The sequence below is a fragment of the Dendropsophus ebraccatus genome, chromosome 3 (genome assembly GCF_027789765.1).
Source record: "Dendropsophus ebraccatus isolate aDenEbr1 chromosome 3, aDenEbr1.pat, whole genome shotgun sequence".
Classification (NCBI taxonomy): Eukaryota; Metazoa; Chordata; class Amphibia; order Anura; family Hylidae; genus Dendropsophus; species Dendropsophus ebraccatus.
In genome coordinates this window covers 11,837,871-11,856,669 of record NC_091456.1, presented here as the reverse complement: position 1 = coordinate 11,856,669, position 18,799 = coordinate 11,837,871, and the positions used below count along the sequence as shown (strand labels likewise).

Below are 18,799 nucleotides of genomic sequence, written 5' to 3'. Positions count from 1 at the left end.
TAGTTACACAGCAAACATATAATAAACAAGAGGGGCTAAATACTAATAATACTTATATGTATAAAATATATCTTAAAGGGCTTATCCAGCCTTAGAAAAACATGGCCACTTTCTGCCAGAGAAAACACGATTCTTGTCTCCAGGTCAAGTGTGGTTTGCAATTAATCTCCATTCACTTCAATGGAACTGAGTTGCAAAACTCCACCCAAACTGAAGACAAGAGCGGTGCTGTCTCTGGCCATGTTTTATCAAGCGCAGGATAATCCCTTTAAATTATGATAAGTACGCCTCTTACTGCAGCTTTATGTTTTTTTTTCCATGAAGTGCAAAAATACAGATGTCAGGCTCCATCCAGGCAAACCACAAGTAAAGGTAATTGAAGCTGAACAAGTTCTACCATGAAGAGGATATAATGCAGCTAGTGTGGAATGATACGCTACCTGATAAATAGCACAGACCACACAGACCGTCTTTGAAGTGAGGGGGAAAGTAACATGTAGAATGTGTAGAAGTGATATACTAGTCATTGAGATCATAGCTGAAATGTTCATGTGTTGTTGAGCAATATTATAGATAAGTGAAGGGTAGGTTTCTCCAAGACCCTTCTCAAGTTTCTTTCTAGCCTACACCAGCACTATAAGTCTACCATTAGTCTAATACTGTTAAAACTCTACCTTAAGGCCCTATTCCACCAACAGATCTGACGACAGATTATCTGCCAAAGATTTGAAGCCAAACCTAGGAACAGACTATAAACAGAGAACAGGTCATAAAGGAAAGACTGGATTTCTCCTCTTTTCAAATCCACTCCTGGGTTTGGCTTCAAGTCTTTGGCAGATAATCTGTCGTCAGATCTGTTGGTGGAATAGGGCCTTTAGCCAGTGCATTCAGATAGAGAGCAATGACCTGTTTATGCCTGAATTATCTGATTGACGTATAATGGGTCTGGCAAGTTTCCATATTGTTTAGCATTGCAGACTATGGCTACGTGCCCAATTACGCAGCCATCTCTTTACTCCACTGATAATGATCATGACCATTATTAGCGTCCATCTATGTCACAAGATGGTGTCCTCTGTGATGCGGTGTCTAGGGGAGTTTTGGTGGGCTCCCTGTCGGGTACCTGAGTGGGTCTAGGATCACTTGGGCACTTGTCACCATAGCCTGGAGTGCTGTAGGACCCACCCAAGACAGTTTGGGACCACAGCAGCATAACAATAAATATTAACCCAAGTGTAAAGGTGTGTGGGTGCGGGTGCGTAAGAATAGGCCAGAGTCCAATGCTTAGAATCAAAGATAGAATAGTTCACTTGGAAGAACTTAGTGCAATACAACAGTACAGCGGTAAGGATACAGTTCAGTGTAATACAAAAGTACAATATTGCAAGTTACATAGCTGCTTGTAGTTGAGGTAGAGACAAGGTGCTTTTAAGAAGAGAGCTTGGTAGAAGAGAGAGTAGAGGGGAGGGGGTGGCTGAGGGGCCCTGTCCAATGTAGAAGTGTATTCTGCCTGGAACAGTTGTAGGTGTGTAGAAGAGATATATATAGAGAACACTCATTCTCATGTATAAACTCTAGACTAAACGCCTTCTGCGCCCCATGCTAGGTGGCTAGTTCGAGCCCCAGGCCTTGTTATCTGGGGTAAGCAGACTCCCGAGACTTCCCAGTCGTCCTGAAATGTGCAGTGGAATACGTAGACTTTCTGTACCTTTGTTCCACTGGGGTCAGTTCCTGTGACTGCTGAGGTAACTGCCCTTCACTTTTAGAGAGGTTCCTGGCGTAGGCAAGGTGATCCCTGTGTGGCTTCTCTCCCCTTGGTACTTCCTAAGCACTGCATCTTGGTTGTGTTACTCATAAGGAAGAATCTGTGGCTTTCTTGGTTGTGTCTCTCTCCGACTCCTCCCACCAGGAACTAAGTCCTTCCTACAGGGGTCCATCTAACCCTGCCTGTGATTGGTGGGGCTGTGTGTGTGTAGAGAGAGGGAGAGAGCAGAAGATATGGTGAATAAAGGAGGGAAAGCACCTGCACCTGCAAAGAACAACATGTGAAATATAACAGTTAACCCTTAGCCTCCTTCAGCTGTGCATAGGAGATAATAGACACTTTAGTGATACCTAGTGGAAAAAACACTGACTGACGAGGATACTTCATCCCATTTGTGTGAACCCAAGGGAGTTACCTTACTCAGGCACAATAAAGGTTTAGGGGCCCATACCGGGTCACTACACTTCCCCGATATGTTCCTGAAGTGGGATCATAGCTTATGCTATTCTTTCTGTCAGAAAACTTAGGGACGATATTGCACTGTAAGTGAGCCTTGATCTGCTGGATCCACCTATACATGCGTGACGGCTGCATAGACATTGTTAGCGATGTCTGTGCAGCTCTTGCTTTTACATAGAAAATAATAAAGTTAATACTTACCCATGCTCCCCTGGTGTCCTGCTGCCTTTTAACCACATTCTCTGCTCACTGCAGCCGCCACTGACATTTCTGTCCTTGTCTCTTCAGTGACAGGCTGCTCAGCCAATTACTGACCCAGACGGGACAGCCCCACGGACAGTGATTGGCTGAGCAGGCAATGTGGGTAAAAGGCAGCAAAACACCAAGGGAGCATGGGTAAGTATTAACTTTATTATTTCCATTACGCTCTCATCAGCTGTCAGCAAGGCATCACTATTACACAGAGCTTTGCACGGTCGGTGGCCGATCGTTGGCTGATCATAGACGCTATTACACGGAGCGATATCTGCCTGAATTGGCCTGATACAGCAGCCTGTGTAACAGAGCCCTTGGTCTCAGAGAGGGAAGCTGCAGCCATTTGGGATATTAGTTTGCTGTCAAAAATCAACTGAAACGTCATGGAACATAGGCTAATAGCACTGTGAGCCTTACAATATCACCAGCCGAAAATTCTAATTGATCACCTTTGGTCAAGTTCACTTTTTCAGTTTTCTTATTAAACAAATGTCTATAATCTGTAAAAAAATGAATGTTCCCATTTAGTGTTACTATGTTTTATTCCAGCGGATCCATTTCCTTGCCTCTACCACACCGCTAACTGAGATTTGCCTTTTTACAGAACTAATCTTTTCAGTATTGTGAAGTTGATTTTGGCTTTGGACTGACAAGTCTCCGTCTATTTCCTTAGATCGGCATATTCAACTCTTAGAAAACAGTGGATTTAAGTTGCTCTGTCCTAAGCATGATCCTGACACTTGGCACACAGTATGAAAAGTTTATTATAACTGGGTTTCTTTTATTTTTGTTTTTAACACTATGGTCTACAAAGAGCGTCCATGCTTTTATAACTGTTTGATTTTTCTCTCAATAGTATTAATTTGCATTTTATTGCAAGACAAAAGTATATGATCACCTACCAACCAGTAAGAAGTTCCCCCTACTCCACACTCATTACCTGGATTAATTGCACCTTTTTGAACTTGTTACCTGTATAAAACACCTGTCAACACACCCAATCGATCACACTCAACCTTTGCACCATGGCCAAGACCAAAGAGCTGTCTAAGGACACTGGGGACAAAACTGTAGACCTGCACAAGGCTGGGATGAGCTACAGGACAATAGGCAAGAAGCTTGGTGAGAATTCAACAACTGTTTGCGCAAATGTAAGAAACACTGTCAATCTCCTCGGTCTGAGGCTCTACGCAAGATCTCCCCTTGAGGGGAAAGGATGATTCTGAAAAATCAGGAATCAGCCCTGTACTTTACAGGAGGACCTGGTGAGAGCTGGGACCACTATCTCAAAGAATACCATTAGTCACACACTATGCCGCCATGGATTGGAATCCTGCTGGGGCACGCAAGGTCCCCCTGCTCACGCCATCACATGTCCAGGCCGTTATTGAAGGTCACCATAACCATCTGGATGTTCCAGAGGAGGCATGGGAGAAGGTCATGTGGTTAGATAAGACCAAAATACAACTTTTTGTTATCTCTTGACAACCCCAAGAACACAGTCCCAACCGGGACATCATACTTTGGGGGTACTTTTTTGAAAAGGGGACAGGATGACTGCACCCTATTGAAGAGAGGATGGATGGGGCCGTGTATCTCGAGATTTTGGCCAACAACCTCCAATCTTTGTAGGTGGGAAAACTTACAAAATCGGCAACGTATTAAATACTTATTTTCCCTATTTTATGGCTTTTGGGTTGTGTAGAATGGATTATTCTTGAAAAACTCCGCTGTGTTCTTGCTGGTACAGTACCTGCTTTATAACCTCTAACCGGACTCTCTAAATCTAGTGAGAACGTAATATCACCGCTCAGTCGGGCTTAAACAATTTGCTATATGTTGCCTGGATGTGTCATTTGGTATTATGAATCCATCATTTCATCTGCTCAGGCTTTTTATTTTCCTTTCTGTCAGATCCCAGCATGCGTTCTGCTAAAAGATTCTGCAATGTATAGCTTTGCCACCAGCTCCTAAAATGCTGCCAAGATCTTCAAAGGCCTCCTAACCTGAACATATGAAAAATGTCTGAGCGGAGATTATAATTTACAACCAGACCATGAAATTTCACGCCTGTACGTCAGCGCAGCCGCAAGGAAAAGGAAGGTGCACAGAGGCGGCCACCTAATGTCTCCATTATTATAATGAATTTCACCCGCTAAAACGCCAGCTTCTATACGCCCAACATAAGTCTACAAAAACTGGCCACATCAAACCCAGGCCTGTCCTATTAAAATGTCATTTTTTAACGTGCTACTACTGAAATTCTGTGTACAGACACCTGAAGTACATGAATATGATAAAACGTGTAACACACCAGCATCAATCATCCAGTAACCATTGGTCTGCTAGATGCCAGGTTCCAAAATTGTAATGAAATTAGATTGTCACTAAACATTTGCAGACTTGCAGAGCTGTACTTACTTACAGCTACTAAATGGCACTATTTAAAAGGGTATTCCACTCAAACATAACTTTTGATAGTGAGACTAACAATTCCCAAAGTTCTCAACTGCTGCTTTCTGCTGAAGACACAGAAAACTGAGTGTGAGCTTTTCTCTCTCCCCCTCCTGGCTGTGACAGTGCTCCTGGCCAAGGAGCAACCCAACCCTATGGCTGACGATCAGCATCACCCAGTGGGAGAGTGTTTATTCTAGCAGCTGTGGTGCAATTACTGGCAGGTCTCCCTGCCAGTCAGTCAAGTATGTTGCAGGTGTTTGTGTCTAGGATCAGGGGGCCGGTCCAATCATGTTCTCAGGTAAGGGACCATTACCATGGTTGTCCACAGTCACCTTGGCCTGTTTGAGGCAAGTAGGAAGGGTCAGCTTGGTGGGAGACTAGGGCTCACCAACTGTGTCCTCCCCTGTCCCTTCTTGGGCCGTTCTCCTACTCTGGTGTTGATGTGATGGACTGGTTGGAGCGGGAGCCTCTTTGTGTTTCGCTCGTGTGTTAAGGCTATGGTTATGCCCGCTGTTAACCCCAATGGTCGGTAACCTCTGGGAGTGTTGAGGGTCACTTGGGCACTTGTCACAGTAACCTGGTAGCAAACCCACCCGGTTGGTACCGCCACTTACAGAACAAGGAAATAACCCAAGTATACGATGGTGTGTGTGTGGGTGTAGGTGCTAACAGAGTAGGCCAGAGTCCCATGCATTTAGTCAAAAATATAACACTTTACTGTAGTAAAATTTGAGGTTAACAGTACACGTGATACCATAGTGCAAATCCTGTAACACAATGTTAGTGCTGACACGGAGGTAACCAGTGCTTGTGAAAGTAGAAGGTGCTTTGTAGAGAGAAAAAGAAGAAGAGAGGAGTTGCCAGAGGAGCCCTGCCCAATGTAGTGAATGTGCTCTGCCAGAACAGGTGTATAGGTAGAGAGGTAAGTAGATACTCATACTCACAAATGCCAATAGTCGCTCTGAACCGCCTTATGCCCCCTAGTAGCGAGATACCCATCCTAGGTGGGTAATGTGAGCCCCAGTCATTAATTATCTGGGTTGAGCAGACTTCCGAGGTTTCCCAGTCATACTGCACTGCTCAGTAGTATACGTAGACCTTGCACAGTAGCTTTGTCCCACTAGGGTCAGTTCCTCTTGCTTCAGGATAATGCCCTGCAGCTTTTTGAGAGGTTTTTGGCATCATTAAGGGTTATTCCTAGGTGGCTTCTCTCCCCTGAGGTGAGCTTAGCACTGCATACTGGTTTTAGTATTTAGCAGGTGAACTTTGTAAGGAGGGAGTCTCTCACACATTCATCCGCATGGACTTCCAGCTAACAACTTTTCAGCTTCCTCCCACCAAGAACTAATTCCTCCAATACTAAACCTTCCTGTGAGTGGTGGGGCTGTGAAAACATCACCTACTTGTGAACCAGAGAGGGTGACTTACTCTAGGTGTTCTAGACAGCACCAGTGGTGGGACACCACATTGACACCATCATTGTGTGATCTATAGGGCTAACTTTAGGAAAGTAGAAGTTCTAGGCACAGCCACACTGGCAGGGCCGATTCCAGGTTTTCTGATGCCTAAGGCAAACCTGAAATGCTCACCCCCCCCCAGACAAGCTTATTCACTATATTCACTAAAGCACAGGAGGAGGCAGGTGAGGAAAGCGTAGCACTATAGAGGACGACCGTGGCAAACGTACGCACCCAATCAACTGGAAGGCTACCAGTTAATGTCATGGACTGAGCCTGGCGGTAGTGGGGACGTAAAGATAGATGAGCAGCTGCCCAGAGACTAAGAGGGTCCCTGGCTGCGTCATTTTTGTTATGTTAAACTTAACTAAAATGAAATTGGCGGGGAAGAGGTTAAGCAGTACTCGATCAAACATTTAGAGCCCCTTTAAGGAGAGGTTTATTTATTTGTGTATTTAATTTAGGTTTAACACTTCGCACCATTTAGATTGCAAAGCGGACGATCTTAACCCACAGAAATGTTAATCTTCTGGGGGGGATAGAGGCTAATTCCAGCATCTACACTTCGCTCACTATATGGCGTATTTTACTTTCTTTATTTTTCTTATAAGACGTGAACTTCCAGACACCTGACTGGTACAATAGAGCTCTTTGTAAAGCACAAACAGCGGTGTGAGTACGGCTGCAGCTGTCTGTCCACTATAAACCTGTCCCTCTGCATTAGCATTGGGTGTTCAGCATGAGCAGTCCACCATCAATAGATCCCCTTGTTACACCTCACACTTAATATAGTCAGCACCTAGATTTTTAATGGCTCAACCTTAAAAATGATTAGCAGATACTTTTTAGTCCCAGTTATGTAAATGTCCCTGGTGTTTTTATTTCTAATAGTAATACCAGTGAAAATGTGCAGTCAGACTATAATTTAGCAAATTTTCCATGATTAATTTTAGATAAATAGATTAAAAAGTTGGACTCTTTTTTTTTTTTTTTTTTTTTTTAGGTCGGCTTTATACGTGTTTTTCCAGGCGCTAGAAGTTAAATTATTCCTGACAACTTGTTTGCAGTCTAGTACAAAAGCATTTAGAAGGCGGCTCACAAGATATATTATCCTCATTTGTCATTTTACCCTTTAAACACCTGTACAGCTTCTTTAACCCCTTCATGTAAGCAATCCATGTATATACGTTGATACTGCACATACCCCATGCAGTAGGAATGTATATATATATGTTCCTGACACTGAAGGGGTTTGATGTGTGTGGAACCGCTGCAGTGAGAGCAGTCCCGCACACATCAATGTCCCGGGAGCCCAGCATAATGCACACTTACAGAGGACAAGTCAGGGATCACCCGAACCCATGCCGTAAAGCAGTCTAAAAGTGCAGGACAGTATCCTGAAGAAAGAGGAACTGATCAAGATAGGGCAAAGTTGCTAGAAGCCTACTCTATCTTGCAGCGTAGGTGTCATCAGAGAACTCTGACCACTCTGCTCATCCCAGGTAACAAGGTCTGGGGCTTGTGTCACCCTCTAGGACGGGTCGCTTGACACTGGTGGGCAATAAGTGGTGCAAAGACCAAAGAGTCAAAACGTGGGCACAAGTATTCTCTCTACTCTCAAGTATTCTACTTATTCTCCTTCTAAAGTTCCGGCAGAGCACAGTACTACATTAGGTAGGGACTCTCACAACATTTTCCTCTCTACTTCTCTGAACCTCTTCTACCTCTCAGCACGCAACTCAGTCAGCACAACTATACCTCTCCTTGAGCTCTCAGCACAGGTCATGTCACTAAAGATTAAAGTATATTATCAAGACAAGATCCTATTGTATATCACTGAATTAAGCCTTCCTGCAGTAAAGAAGAGTTTATTTATTTTAACAAGACTCAGTGGTTATTCCCTAAGCACCTACACAGCCATTGCACTTTCCTTGGGTCATCTCCCCTTTCTTTGAGTGGCGGTACTGATAGTCCGGGTGGGTCACAACTCCACTCCGGACCACCGTGATAAGCGCCCAAGGGACCCCTAAACAGCCCGGCAGGTCAAAATAAAAGTAGGTGTGCCATCATACCTGTGTGCCCAACCGGCACTGGCGTCACAACAATCTAACATCTAGCTGAGCTATATCCTGACCAACCACCATAGAAATGGCGTCACAAGTTACCAGCTAGCAAGGGACCGGTCGTGCCTCCCAGTGGGGCGACACCACACATACAGCAGCTGATAAGTACTGGAAGACTGGAGATGTTTAAATTGAAGTAAATTACAAATCTGTAAACTTTTTTTTTATTTCAATGGTGTTTTATTGTGCCTAACTTCTACTATATAGACATGTCACAGAAACAAGATCCTCGAATTCCTGTTAAAGTCGAACTCTTCTCCTTACACAACTCATGTATATACCTGATACCTCATATTGCCTGGTGCAGATACAATAAAATATTCTTCCTAAAATCAAAACATATGATTATTCTATACACTGCATGATCCAGGGCCGTTGTCTGCATTGACTTCAATGCAACACAAGAACGGCCGTTTTAATGGCAAACAACGGACGTTCTTGTCATAAAGGATACGTTGTGTGAACATAGCCTTATGCTGAAAAATACATGTAAAAACTGTATCCCTACCCTAGTATATTTGCCAGCCTGGGAAGAATGAAAGAGAAGAGCAGAACACACAAGAAGTTCTGGGAGACTTTAAAACAGGACTTGGCTGGCCCAGAAAGCAGCACAAGTGTTAATAAAGAACCCAGTCGGAGAGATTCTGATTCCCACTCATTAAAATTCCAGTTACGTAAACCAAAAATGTACATTGAGATGAACGTCCCATTTCTCGTGATGTTTCCATAGAATGGGCGGCCTTTTATAAGCTATTAATGGGGGATATAATAGGACGCTTTGAAGTCACCACTTTCCCTTTGAGAGGGAGCCAGTGGCATGGAAACAATTAATGGAGAAGAAGTTGGTCATTTGTGTTCCCTATCTTGGTGTGACTAATGTTTGCTGCACATCATTCCCAGTTGCTCAAATCCAAGTTAGACACAACAGAACTGCGCCTGTTTATTTATATTCAATGTGACCGGAGGACAATGTGCTCGGAATGGTAGAAACCGAAAAACCGAGGCTTCCTGTTCCAGAGCCTGTATGTTCTACTCAGGAGAGTGATGGTGTATCACATCTGGTCTTATTAACCCTTTTATTAGTTCATGTTTCTTTTCTTTCTTTTTTTTAAATAAAAAAGTTAAAGTGACTCTGTACCCACAATATGTCCCCCGCCCCCCAAACCAGTTTTAACTTCAGATAGCTGCTTTTAATCCAAGATCTGTTCTGAGGTTCGTTCGGCAGGTGATGCACCTATTGTCCTAAAAAAAAACTTTTAAACTGGTGTGGCCTAGAGTGTGTGTGCCCTAGGCCTGCACTGCCCCACCTCCCCACCCTCTTCATCATTAGGAATGCCCCAGGGCTCCTAATCACTTGTCTGAAACCTGCACAGGTGCCTTAATAATCCAGCGCATGTGCAGTGTTGAGACAAATGATGAATAGGAGAAATCCTGCCTGGTCCATGATGAAGAGGGCGGGATGGAGGGGCGGTGCAGGCCTAGGGCACGGACACTCTAGGCCATGTCAATGTGACACAGGGCTGCAAGTTTAAAAGTTGTTATTTAGGACAATAGGTGCATCACCTGCCGAATGGACCCCAGGACAGATCTTGGATAAAAGCAGCTATACGAAGGTACAAGTGGTTGGGGGGGGGCAGATTGTGGGTGCAGAGTCACTTTAATGAAATATTTAAACTATTTTTGCCGCAAAGCGATTAAAGGGGCTATCTGGTTAGGTAAAATATATAAAAAAAAAGGAAAAAATTGGTCAGCTCTCCTAGAACACTGTTCACACTAGGCAGGAGCACGTTGCCATGGCTGAAATTGCAAACACACAAAAACACAGAAAAATGCAACAGCTCACCGCAACAGCAAGATACAGACCCACCATAGACATCAAAATAATTAAAAGCAGCCCCCCCAACTGCCCAAAAAATTCCCACAAAAATAATGAGTCTCTTGGTTACTATTTGCAAACAGTGTAAACTGCCTCACCACGATAAGGTGGACTCATATCGAGCTGTTGCATTTTTCTAGGTAAAATATATGTTGAATCATCCGCCCTCCTGCAGACTAACAATTCATTCCATTCATGTCTTTTATATGTCTTTTTCATACCTTTTCTGTCTCCATTCCTCAGTTTTGAGACTGCTGCTTTCTGTAAAAGACATAGAAAACTGTGTTTAAGCTGTTCAGTCCATCTCCCCTACTTCGCTACCCCTTTTTCTATCTAATAGGCCTAACCCACTGTTCTCAGACTTGCTCCAACCAGGCCTAAAACCCAGGCCCCACATCAGGCCTAACTACCTTGGGGCCTCTAAATCCCTAAAGGCCAATGCTGCTGTCTCCAACCAGGCCTTAAAGGAGTTGTTAACCAAAAAGATTTTTTCTTTTTAAATCAACTGGTGCCAGAAAGTACCAGAGATTTGCAACTTATTTCTATAAAAAAAAATCTCAATCTTCCAGTACTTATCAGCTGCTGTATGTCCTGCAGGAAGTGCTGTATTCTTTTCAGTCCGGAGAGCAGGAGAGGGTTTCTACGGGGACTTGCTACTGCTATGAACAGTTCCTGACATGGACAGAGGTGGCAGCAGAGAGTACTGCGTCAGACTGGAGAGAATACACCACTTCCTGCAGGACATACAGCAGCTAATAAGTACTGGAAGACTGGAGATTTTTAAATAGAAGTAAATTACAAATCTTTGGCACTTTCTGGCACCAGATGATTTGAAAGAAAAAAAAATGGTAAACAACCCCTTTAATTACAGCCTCCTCCATGCCATATCACTTCAAGGCAAACCCATATGGAATACTGTAAGTGCACCTTCATAACTGCGAGACCATACTAGCTTCAGAGTAATGGTAGAGATCATTTTACTAGGTCATCGTCAGCATGACAACCAGGCGGCACTGCACAAAACAGCTGTCCTTTTCATAGACTTGCTTTTCATTTTTATATGTATCAAACTGTAAAACCTCTGGGTTTATACAAAGGGAATAAAGGAAAATATAACTTTTCATATGTTTCTGCCCATACTTGTTATTTTCTATTCAGTCTCCTTCCCCTAGTTCTCAGCTGCTGCTTTCTGCTGAAGACACAAAAAGATGTGAAAGCTTTTCTCTCTGTCTCCCCCTCCTTCCCCCTCCATTCTATGATGCCTGGTGTAAACAAGTCCCAGGCAGGCTTTATCTGCAACTTTGTAGTGTATTAGTAATGCTGGGAGGGTTATTCTGAGGTCAAGTTGCTGATGTTATCACTATGATATTCCTTCCTGGCATTACAAAGTTGCTACAATGCTGCAGATAGGAACTTGTTTACATCAGCTGTCTCAGAAGGGAGGAGGAGAACATTGAAAGCAGAGACTAAACAGCTCAGACACAGTTTTTGTGTTTTCAGCAGAAAGCAGCAGCTCAAAACTGGGGGAAGGAGACTGAATAGATAATAACAAGAATGGAATTGTTAGTCTCACCATGGGCAGCAACATATGAAAAGGTATGTTTGAGTGGAAGACCCCTTTAAATGAGTACAGATAATAGTCTGGAACAGGGGTTCTCAAACCAGTCCTCAAGCAACCTCAACAGATCACATTTTTAGGATATCTCAGAGAGAAGGCACATGTACTAAGTACTGATACAGTGAAGCTAATAATATTACCTGTGCAGTATTAGGAAAAAACTTAATTCATGGCCTGTAGGGGCTCCCTGAGGATGCTATTTCAGAAACTAAAAAAAAAAACAAACAGATTTTTATTTTTCTAACATGTATTGACATTTAACTATGCCTTGTGGTTCTTACATTAAGCTCACTACCTGCACAGGACCTCTTCCTTAGGAAGCTCCTATCTAATTTATGCAGCAAAAAGGAATTTAAAACTCTGTGACTGAATGCTGGAGCTTATCTAAGCAATTTTCCTACATGATTATGGATTACTGGGAGGGCAGAAGAAGAGAAAAACCATAAGGCCTCCAGCATATTCTAGTTAAAAAAAAAAAAAATATTCCAGCAGCTAAATGTTATCCCTCAAAATAGTTACATCCCATGATGGGGGGGGGGGGGGGGGGGGTTAGAACGCTTTGGAACTCGAACTGCTTGGTATTCGAACGAAAATTTACCCAGAAGTAGTGTTTGGAATTCGAACTTTGTTTGGTTTTCGAACGTTTTTCGAACGTTTTTGCGAGCGTGGATGGTGGGTTGTACCTGGCGAGTTAAGCAGTGGTGAGGCTTCACATACAGTACAGTGCTGTATAAGACTGCTGGAGTGCATATACAGTGCAGTAGTAGTACAGACAGTGCACCACCATCTCCCATACATTACAGTGCTTGGATGGGGGGGACGCTATACAGTAGGATGGGTGAGGAGTTGGTGACTACTGTACTATAATTGCTGGTTCTGATGAACATTTCTTATGTGTAATGTCCTGTACAGTATATAGTGCTGTTCTGTACTGCACTGTAGTGATTATACTGAGCACTTGATTGTAGGTAATTATTCGTGGCTGCTGGAACCAAGTAATCACATTTACATTATTTCCTATGGGAAGACACTGCTCGGCTTTCAAACTGCCTTCCGGAACCAATTAAGTTCGAGAACCGAGGTACCACTATATATATATATATATATATATATATATTAATAGACCTCACTTTTTTAACACCATCATTACTTACATCATTCTGTTCAGCCGTTCTCCTAATATGCAGGAGAATAGGATTCTTGCCACACCCCTCCCTCCGCTCTCCAGCTGCTGACTGACAGTTGGCTGCCTATACACAGCATGGATAGATAACTGCCAATCAGCAGCTGGTGGGTGGAGTTTTCTGCTTCTCATGAATATGCAGGACTACTGAGCTCATGCACATAATAGAGAGGACTACTTATTGTCCATGTTATTCAGGAGAAGATCTCTGGATCAGCTGCACAGGACAATGTAAGTGATACATCATTCTGTTCAGCTTCTCTGTCACTAGTTTATGCTACCCTGAGATAGGACGCCATAACCTGCTAACAGAGTCTCTTTAAAGGGGTATTCCTCCCCCCCCCATTCCCCCAGCTGCGGCGCTTACGGGCAACCGCCCTCCGGCCCCCCACCCACCTGCTGGCATCATTTGCGGCATCACACAATCAACTCTGTATCACTGGCTCAACTGCTATATCTGGTGGATATCAGCTCTGCTACATCATGTACCAATCAGACATTAGCATTGCATGATGGGAGATGTAGTTTTCTGGCCGACGCCATGTTGGATATAGATCGGCTTTTTAAAAAACTTGTAACTATGGAACGGAAGCAGCTAGAAAGACGGGAGACGGCTCAAAATACTCAGGCGGACTTGGTGAGTAAGACCAGCTAGGTTTGGGAGCATTTTATTTTTTTTGCTCTTGGGGGGAATACCCCTTTAAGCATCCTGCATCTCTGTGGGTTACTATTATTTAAAGGGGTTATCCAGCGCTACAAAAACATGGCCACTTTTCCTCCTCTCGTGTCTCCATACATGCAGTAATACATGCAGAGCAATTCTTCATGCTATGCAGTTGTGCAGTGATGCGAGTCTCTGTATAAAGAATCTAGGGTTGAACTTCTGCGTGAGGTTAATCATTATAGAGGAGACACATTTGCTCTGCTGAAACGGAATATTTTCCCCGGATTCCTAGCAAGCAGCGACAGGCCCGGCCGAGCTTCTGCTGGGAAAGTACTATGTAAAGAATTCATTTCATCTACCTAGGAGAAGCTGCTCAGCATTAGGTGTGAATGAAGGTTTCTCTGCCAGAAGCATCAGTGAATCCCAGCCAACTGGAAGACAATAGCGCCGAGCCAGCGATTTATCACCTTCACTGGGTTCCCTTTGTATTTTCCAGCGTTAGTCCATAGTACAGTGGAATATTCTATAAGTCCCTTTAATCAATTCAATTCACAAAAATACCAAGCAGCCTTGACTAGTACATTTGTGGTTTATAAAAAAAAAAAAAAATCAATAGTGCCCCCATGTGGTGAAAATAGAATGTGACACCTAATGCACCCTAATGGTAAAAAAAAAAAAAAAAACACAAGCAAAAATAGTCGACGTTCTGTAAGTAGACCATCAAAAATCGGTTGCTTCTATGCCTCCACCTCTAAGCTATGCGTTAATTATATGACTTGCTTCTGCATATGGGGCACAGAGACCCTCTAGGCCCCATCTGGCTCAGCATGCTGGGTGCAAATGCAGCCTTTACAACCGTATGTGTGTTTATACTCCCATCACCAACATTAGGCCATGTGCAAACTTTGTTGTTGTTTTTTATGTAAAGAACGGACGCTGATTGCAATGGCATCAGCGTCCGTTCTTTACTGCAGGGGCGGCATTGAAGTTAATGCAATGCCACCCGCTGTGTTCACATAGCATTATTTAATCTTTAGAATGGTCCTTAGAATAATGTACCTGCCCATTATTTCCAGACGCTGTTCAGTGATAAGCATCCGAAAATAATAGCTGTTCATACAATGTAATGTGTGGCGGGGGCCGCACTTTACATTGAAGTGGATGGCTAATTGATTTGCGGGCACACCTGACAGTGCCCGCAAATCAATTGTAAAAAAAAAGAACGTTCCTACAGCCAATACAGAGGTATTAGCTACAGGAATGTCCTAAATGCAGCCGGCTGTTTAACAACGTCCATTGATAGCAACGGACGCTGTTAAACACTGTGTTAACTTAACCTTATAGTAAATGATAGATATATAATAATAGTAACAAAACTCTTAAAGGGGTATTCCAGGAAAATCAGATTTTCCCCTATCCAGCCTCTGTACCCCCCTCTAATCTCTATATCGGGCCTCCGGCTTCTGTATTATGTATAGATCTGCAGGTACGGCATGTGACCCGCAGCTCTATTCATTCCTATGGAGCAACGGCCGAGTATGCTGGAAGTGCAATGTACTTGGCTCTTTCCATCAGCTCCATAGGAATTAATGTATTATGAATCTATTTATAACACAGAACCCTATACGGAGATCGGCGGGGGGTACAGAGGTCAGACTCCCCAGCAATCTTCTACTTTTCCCTTATCCTGTGGATAGGGGAAAAGTAAATGTTTCCTCTAATACCCCTTTAATGATGGGTGAGATTTAGCATTTTCTGCAAAAGAATAAGTAATATTGATAACATACCATCTTAGCCCCAAGACCTTCAGTCTGGGAACTGTAGTAAATTCTATGTGACACCAGCGCCCTCTGCAGTTTACTTTTATTATTGACCCACAGTCACATGTAGTCTTTCATATGGAAGCGGTGTATTATTACGACTTTAAGCTGCTGTTATATATATATATGTTTGTTTCCTACTTCGGCTATGTTCACACAACGTCAAAAATATTGAAAAGGCGTCCGATTTTCATATTTTAAAAAACGTCCGTTTTGCAGGGATTTAACTGACTGCATTGGCAATGCATTGGAGTCAATGGGAAGACGGACGTCCAATGCATTGAAAAACGGACGTTTTTGCCGCGGACGTCAAAATAATTAACATGACCATTATTTTCGGAAGTCTTTTGCAAACAGAGGTTTTTTTATTTGTAGTTCACACACAGTTTTCTTTTTGTCACCATTCTGTCTCCGTTTTTGCTATTAAATTCTATGGACTTTTCAATTAAGCCGCATCCAACGGCCGATTAGTAACCAAACTAGAATAATGTGCAAATACCAGTCACTGCACTAAGGGGAGGTCAGTAAACTAAATAACGTCCGTTATTTTAGACTCAAAATGACGGACGTCATTTTAAACGGAGCTGAAAAAACGCTGTGTGAACATAGCCATACAGAAGCATGTGAGCATTTAAGGGGGTTTCTCATTAGAGGAAAAACCTTTAAGATGCCCCCTAAAAATAAATTTTTTAGCACTTTTTTTTCTCCTCGTATAAAAGGCCATAGCATTTTTATTTTTTCCCCTACAGACTCCTATGAGATCTAATTTTTTGCGACACCAAAAAGGGGGGGGGGGGGTCTTTACGCCAATTACCGCGTGGTAAGACTGACATGTTATCTATGTACCTCAAGTCCGTACAAGTACATGGATAGGCAATTTTTATAGCTTTCACTTTATTTTACTACTTTTAAAAAATTTTAAACTTTTTGAAAATTATTAAACATGTTTCAAATTGTTCTATTCTGATACTTATTATTATTAGTTTCTTTATTTAGTCTATGGGGCTATTTGAGGGCTCCATTTTTGCGCCATAATCTGTATTTTTTATTGGTATTTCATTTGCATATATCTGCGTTTTTAATCACTTTTTATTATTTTTTTTTTCTGGATGAGATGTGACCAAAAATCTGCAATTTGGCAGTTTTTTGCACTTACGCTGATCAGGAATGTAATACCTTAATAGTTTGGGCAATCCTGCACTCAAATTCAAACAGGTTTATTATTTATTTTTTTATTACAAAATGTGAAAAGGGGGGGGGTGATTAAAATTTTTTATATGTGATTTTTTTTTTTTTATAATTTTTTTTTTTTTACACTTTCTTTAAGTCCCCCCAGGAGACATCTATGAGCAATACCATGATTGCTTATAGAGATCAATGCAGTACATATGCCCTGACCTTTCATCTGTCTGTTTACGATACCTGTCTCATCCCCGGTACTGCGCTGACTCTCCCGCTGATGACCCGAGTGGCTGAACGCGTATACTCTGCCTGTTCTCTGGTGTCTTGCACCGATTCTTGGGAACGAGCTGCTGCTCACACGGGGACCACCCTTGTGGAGCGACCTGGTGACCTCCAGCCGCAGAAGTCCAGCTTCCACATCCTAGAGCAGGATAAAGGATAAAGACACTTATGTCCCCTATCACTGTAATTCTGACATGATTATGTGACAATAAGAAGTCATTTTCTAAGATACGTTCCCATTGAAGTTCTGACTGATGGGTGGATATTCCTACAGACAATATATCATTGTGTAAGTATCTAAACAATGGGACATTAGAGAACAGCTGAGGTCAGCAGTAGGTGGCCACAATAAATGACAAGGTTTCATTATTCTCAAATTAAGGAAGCCCCAGGGGTTTCCTCTACTCAGAATACCTCTATTACCGATATAAAACTAATATATAAATGCCGTGGCTCGGGGTGCTCATTCCGCCTCATTACAGAAGCGGCCCTGCTCATGGTTAGAAGCACCTTAGATATAGAAGTCCGCCTTTTGCCAAACCAACTGGGCTTAGCTAACACCTAGAGCCTTCCCAAGGTGGTCGAGCCTGGATCAGTAGGATACTTCAGCTTAGGCTTTTTGTCCTACTGCAGATCAGTCTCTTGACTCTTATAGAGTGTCCTGACAAAGGGGATAAGAATCACTGGTGTAAACAAGGTTGCTCTAGAGCAGGGGTACTCAACAACTTTTAGTGAAGGTCCACTTACCGGGGTCTATTGTCAGGTGAAGGTCGGAGCTGAACATCAGTAGTAAACGTGTTGTTTTGTTAACTTTTCACAAACGTTGTTGAACTACTTACATACAGAATTGATGCTTATTAGTGGGAAAACTGGCATTTTTTCTCTCTCATCGGCCCTTTGAAATTAGGTACAAAGGAGGTGACTGCTCCCCTAGTAGTATATAGAGCCCTGTGCGCTCCCCCAGTAGTATATAGATCCCTGTGCGCTCCCCAGTAGTATATAGCCTCCCTGTGCGTTCCTCCAGTAATATATAGCCCCACTGTGCGCTCCCACAGTAGTATATAGCCCCCCTGTTCGCTCCCCCAGTAGTATATAGACCCATGCTTTGTGCTCCCTAGTAGTAAATAGACCCCCTATGTGCTTCCCCTCCCATAGAGTCCCCCTGTGCGCTCCCCCAGTTGTTTATAGACTCCCACTTTGTGCTTACCAGTAGTATATAGCCCCCCTGTGCTCCACTCCCATATAGCATATAACATTAAAAAAAAAAACACTTATACTCCCCTGGGACCGGGCATCTCCTATTCTCTTTCCCTCTTGTGGTCGAACTGCAGCAGTCACAAGAAGCCGCTCTTCCCTTGACCTGGCTCCGACGCTCCAGTGTAGTCACTCGAGCGCTGGCACCAGAGACAGAGAGCTGCCTCTTGTGACCGCTGCGGCCACAAGAGTGACTGAAAGGGAGGGAGGGAGTGAACATAGAAAACACAGTAGTTAACCCTTAGCCTTTAGCTATGCTCTTACAAACAAGGAGAGAGAGACACCAAGTGCTGCAGGACATACAGACGCTGATAAGTACAGGAAGTAAAGGTAGAAGGTTGGCACTCCGGAGGGTGGTGGTGCTCCAGCAATATGTAGATAAAGGTACCCAGCACTCACCAGTC

General features: G+C 43.2%; 1 long non-coding RNA gene across 3 annotated transcripts in view; it reads right to left on the bottom strand.

Moving 5' to 3' along the window:
- LOC138786947 (uncharacterized) overlaps positions 1-17,276 on the bottom strand; it is a 47,283-nt gene extending 30,007 nt beyond the window's left edge. For 2 of the 3 annotated variants that reach the window (XR_011362260.1, XR_011362259.1), the window contains exons 1-3: positions 17,100-17,276; positions 12,151-12,218; positions 10,614-10,653 (exon numbers count right to left, since the gene is read on the bottom strand). This is a non-coding gene — a long non-coding RNA (uncharacterized lncRNA). Of the gene's footprint in view, positions 1-8,761; positions 8,843-10,613; positions 10,654-12,150; positions 12,219-17,099 lie in introns of those variants that run through there. The other variant, XR_011362261.1, reaches the window with a different exon arrangement.
- Positions 17,277-18,799: the final 1,523 nt, after the last annotated feature.